Raw genomic sequence first — 6117 nt, forward strand, 5'->3', positions numbered from 1 at the left:
GCCATCTTCAGAGGTTAACTGGTATGCATGACCTTCCTGAATGAGTATCACATGCCTAACTTGTAACTTGCTCGCAAAGGAGGTTTTACTCCAGACGTCACACAGAACCTGGATAAACTGCTTTTGTTTTCATCATTCGTCAGAAATAGTTTCCAATCTAGGGGTTTCTTAGTGCTATCACCTTTGATTATGCGTTTTTCAAAACAACCCATTCTCTTTCTCTCCATCGACTTCACTGAATCGACTCTGTACATGTCTGTACTTAACACAATGTCGGTATTCTTCGGCATCATATTGAATACGTTTGCACTGATCTACTGAAAGTTACTGGGAATTTCCTTCATGAAATAGAAGTATGCGTTTCCATGTAAAATAGCAAAAGTATCTTCATTTTGGGGACGTGCTGTATCTTCAATGTCTTTGTTGAGTAAGCAAGCACCTTTAGACTTATCAGTTTTTGCAAGAAAACCATCAGCTGAGCCAATACTGTACGGTACTTGAGTAAGTGGGAAGAGACTAGTTCTCTCATACCTAGTTGCAGCCCCTGACTTTGGACTATGACTAATAGCTGGAGAGCAACATTTCCTGCTGTCTGTACTCTACTACTTTTACTTTCTCTTTTGTCAGTTTTGTTTTCTTGTTCATGTGTCCCATAGTCTTCAATTTCAATTTCTTTACAGGTTCAAAAAAGTTTTCCTTCTTTTCTGTCTTTATTCCTAAAAATGCTGGTTTGGCAATTTTGATGCAACAATTCTTGTCTTTTGTCGTTGGTTGCATTTACTTCCGTTCCTTTTTAAAATTCTTTGCCTGGTTTTTAAAATTGTCAATCAAGGTGAATTGGTTCCCAATTACTTATCAGAACTAGTAACAATGATAGCCATTACGAGAAGGAGCGTCGGAGTAAGAATGAATCCATTTTCTGTCAAAGATCACGGGAAACAATTTTCTAGAACATATATGGTGACAGAGCTTTTAGCGTGTATGCCCCTAAACTGTGCAATAGTTTGCCGCCCGAACTTCGGATGATAAAGAAATTCGTTCTTTTTAAGAAGTCTTTTAAAACCGTCAATGCTACTGCTGACTTGGGTGTAATTTTAGCTGCATTTTTTATATTTTTTTATTTTTTATCATTTTAGTAAGATTTTCTAAATACTTTCTTTGCTGTTTTTAGGTCGGATCCTTTATTCTATTTTTGAGCTTGCTTGTTTTTATCCACTGTTTTTTTTTACACTCTTTCCTCTGAGTTTTTTTGTATTTTCTTCAAATTTTTTCGTTCTGCCAGTAATTTTCTGTAATGTACACACCAATGAGAAAAGGTGTGAAGTGGTCTTTAAACAATAAATTGTTGTTATTGTTTTAGCAGTTTTGGACATGCAAATAGGGATTTCAAGGATAGCTGTGCTGATGAGTATGTATTTTCGAAACACCTGACATCACTTCTTGGTCTTTTGGCCAGAGGTCCATATATCTTTCTTTCATGAATTTGACTTTGTTTGTACCGTCTATTTACTGTCTGTTCTGTGCTGTTTTGTGTCTATGTTTACAACTATTGTCTTACAAATTTTGACCTAGTGTTATTGGATTATGGATTGGTATGATTGCGATTATTTTATGTACCCCCCCACACACCACCCCCAAAAAGAGGTGATGACGCCTGGGTTCTGAAATGACGCGGGTTGTGACTAGAAACGATTCTTTTTCTCCCTTAATAGCATCCAGTCTTTTTCGATGGTTTAATTTTCTGATATTTTGTGATAATCCAAAAAAATTATTATACTGATTATTTTGATGCAGCTATTTACAGGGATCTACATTAAGATTAGGCCTATTTTCCTTCTTCACATGCACAACGCTAGTTAGATAAAAAAGCACAAATATCTTTTAATTTTATACGTTAACGTTTTAAACCACTTTCCGTCAACCAACAACACTGGGTTGTATAATATGATTAAAATATTTCGACAGCAAATTTACATTTACAGTAAGTCTATCAGCCTTAAAAAGTACGATTTAAATTCGTCCTCCTACTGCAATGGGTAATGTAAAGTTACGTTTTACTACAAATATGGAATGCTCAACTTTTATTATAATTAAATTCCATAAAAACTTTAATGTATGGCAAATTAAATACGCTAATGAAAGTACTTGCAAATTGTGGGTTTGTCATTATAATTAAAATAATTCATTAATAGGGAAATCTGAAGTTGCTATTTTCCACTTAATAATTATTCTTCAAATTACAAGCATTATCTTAAAATGCACAACCATAGTTAAAATAGTCCTTTATTCATCTGAAGTATTTGATTTGTTTTCTGCGATCAAATGTCAAAACATGGCACCATGAACTAAATTCTATAACTTCTTGTTAAGTCAGCGTTGAGGTGAACGTGCATAGTCGCAGCGTTTGTTAAACATTACACTGTATTTCATGAACAGAGCGAGTTGATTTCTCTAGAAACAAACAAGAAAAATCGCACTCCGACAAAAAAATGACACAAATGCATGATGTACTAGGGTGATCGATATTTACATCTCAAAGATTAGTAGGGTGATCGATATTCACATGTGAAACATAACCGTATTTAATGAGTTTACAATTTGTATTATGTGCATGAAAAATGTGAAATATGAGATGCAAATTGACAGTTTTTACTGTTCTCTAAATGCGAAATATGAGCCCATGTGTTTAACCTCAATGCGTTTACACTGTACTCCAATATTAGATGATACATTAGCTACCCCTCATACCAAACATTAGTCCATGTGCCGTAAAGTTAGTCTGTGTTACTTCGCGTGCGTCGTGCCGGCAATGTAAAGGATGATTGAAAAAGAAATCAAGCGATTGAAGAGTGTTGTTGGTGTTCCTATCGACATACCACACAGGACAAACAACAGGTAATTATCATCTTTTACCAGAGTTCATTACTCTTGATTCATAGTAAAAAGATGCTGCCAAATGAACCACAGGAGTCTTTTTTATCTTGTTAAATGTTCGACAGCCATTGTATCTTCAGATTCGTTTTATCAAATGGATCCAAATGATACACTTGGCAGAGGAGAAAACCGAATGCTAGAGATCATGAAAACAATGTGAACTGCTTCATGACTAATATGACTGTGCTACGGGTATTATGTGTCTTTGAATCAGATGTGTTTTCTAGACTCGCCACACTACTCCTTCATGTCTCGAGACACTATCAGACGTAACATGTCCGGCAAAAGCCTAGCTGTCGTAAGTAATATAAAATGATGACGCCATGTTTGTCATATGGTGATGCACATTTGTTATGTAATGAATGGCATTTGCTATATGTTAATGTGCATTTGTTATAAGGTATTAGGCATTTGTTATATTATTGACCATTTATTATATTGTAATAAGCATTTTTGTATAGTTCAATTAGCATTTGTGATAGGCATGTGTTATATTGTGAATTGCGATTCTTTTGTTATATTGTGACGTGCATTTTCCATATTTTGATGTGCACAATTAAAATATTGTCATTATATTGTGATGCTCATTCTTCATATCGTGATTGGGATTCTTTAACAGTACTAGTAATGTTGATTCTTCATTACGATGATGACCATAAAAAGCCTTTTTGAGATACAAATAAATATTTTTGTATTCCAGAAATGCTGAGAATAATTAAACATAATTTCTAAACGGTCACTCGACATATGATACAGTATAATAAAACTAAGAATTGGGCATATCGCCACTCTATATGTTTAATAATTGAAATGATCACAACTCTTAATGTGGTATCGTAAGCCTAATATACATTTTTACTGTATGCCTGGGTTAGGAAAACTTCCTTCGAGAAGCCAAAACCAAGGGCGACCCCAAGGGAGGACTGTCTGACGAAGTTGTGTGTGTTGGTTTCCACGGTAGGATTGGTAACAGTTACCTAAGGAATTTGCAGTCATAGAAGAGGACCGTCATGAATTGTAAATTCCGAACAACTCTGCTGGACAATGAATCGCTAATGGTTTTAAATGAACTGAACGAAATCAAAGACCGGGGCTAACGACGTGTCTAGAAGCATTTTCTATTAACATAATTGTTGCTAATCATCGCGAACCCTTTTATTATATAATTATTGTCATTTTTATTATTAGTTGTTTTGTGGAATGTTTTTATATAAATGCATAGGATCTCACATTGTGCAACATACCCAGTTTTCGATAAGAAGGATAAATTGCAGTCTACAGACGTGAAACAGGTTGACAAAGAGAGAATAGGAAGTTGTTGCTGTGTGCGTACACTGAGCCGCCTGGTTATTTCCCTTCATTGGCGATGTGTACATTGTGGATTAAAATGCCTGTAACTAGCAGATCTAAACGTAACTTTTGGCCCCGTCAATTCGACATCGGTACATTTTGACCGCAGGTCTTTGCCGCCAAGACAGAGGTTTTGCCGAAAAATATATGCAGTTTTCTCAGTATAAGGCTTAGGCGACTTGCGGATGGACGAGGTCTTAAGACCTGAGGTCTTGACAGGAATAGAATAGAATAGAATAGAAAATAGAATAGAATGAATAGATAGAATAGAATAGATAGAGTAGAATAGAATAGAATAGAATAATTTAGTTGTCCATTTCTGAAAAATTACTTTTCGCTTCACCAAAAAGACATTACACATCACAACATTGAGAATCAGAATATGAAAATACAGTTACGAACGTGAGATCTGTCTATCTCATACGGCATGGTCTGTATGGACTGCACTTGGGACAAACGATTTTTTGAAAAGTTTATTTCCAATTATGGGTACTCTGTATCCCCTTCCAGATCGCATCATTTTATAAACGTAAACGTGAAGGGTGAGACAGATATGCTACAGTGTTTACTTTTGTGGTCCAATGCTGACGGTAAAGAGTTTTGTCCTATCTCTGCTGGAGATAAAAGATAAATATCACAGTGCAGTGTCAGGTCTTTTTGTGCAAGGATAACAAAGTCGTTTGGCAACAGGACGAACGAAAACTATTAGACTCTGGTTGGGATATGATATAATTGGTCCGACAATGACATTCGGTCAAGCATCGAGCATTTTTATAATTTGTTTGATAATATAAATATTTCTTAAAATGACATGATTTGTTTACAAATAGAGTTGAGGGAAGGTGATTAATTATTTAGCAAAAAGGTTAAAATGCGTAACCGATGATTCTAATAATGGAAAACGACAAGCCCAAACACCTACCGTCCAAGTTCCTATCATTGGACTTGTGCCCACTTAAAACGATAGCAATCGTCTAGGGTTGTTCAGAGTTCAAAGTCCACGTCTGCCTGTCATTGTGGTTATAATTTCTTTGGTACTTGTCGCCAATCAGACGAGAAATCCGACATACAACTTCCCCGCAGTCAGTCATCTCTCGAGATTATAGGATACTGGGCCTTACAGAGAAGACAGACAAATATATACTAGACCTAGACTACTATAGAGTGATGGTATTTTCAAACAATGGCGATACTAAATGGCAAAAAATTCAATTCGTACTTTAATGACATTTGGAAACTAAATGCCATGATTGAAAACTAAATATTTTGCAACGCTTATAATGAAGAATCCATATAATGAACACAGAAATCACATCAGAACAATACAAACGTGTATCGCCACATAAAAAAAGAATAGCACATGCCCAACACTATATAAATAATGCGGACCACCATATTACAAATGTCCATTACCATATAACAAATCGTCTTTATCACCACATGGCAAATGAGCATCACCATATTACGAATGCCCATCAAAATATAACGAATCCCAATCACTATATAACAAATGCATATCACAATGTAACGAATGCTCATTGTAATATAACAAAGTCCCAGTAGACGTATAACATTTAGGACATAAATTTGTGTCCTAAACCCGAGCGTCGCGCACGTTGATTGGTAGGTCTATGTCACGATGTCCCATTTGCGTTCATTCATTGGCTGCCTTTATGTCCTCAAGTTCATTAACATTAATTGTTCCGAATGCAACTTATTCATTGGCCGCCATATGTTCCTGTCCCTGCCTTACTTCGAGTGTTCCTTGTCTCGTTCTGCCATGTGCTCATTACTGTAACACATCTGCGAGCCTACCAATCATTATCAGACAGC

The sequence above is a fragment of the Ptychodera flava genome, unplaced genomic scaffold, assembly GCF_041260155.1.
Source record: "Ptychodera flava strain L36383 unplaced genomic scaffold, AS_Pfla_20210202 Scaffold_29__1_contigs__length_4469600_pilon, whole genome shotgun sequence".
Classification (NCBI taxonomy): Eukaryota; Metazoa; Hemichordata; class Enteropneusta; family Ptychoderidae; genus Ptychodera; species Ptychodera flava.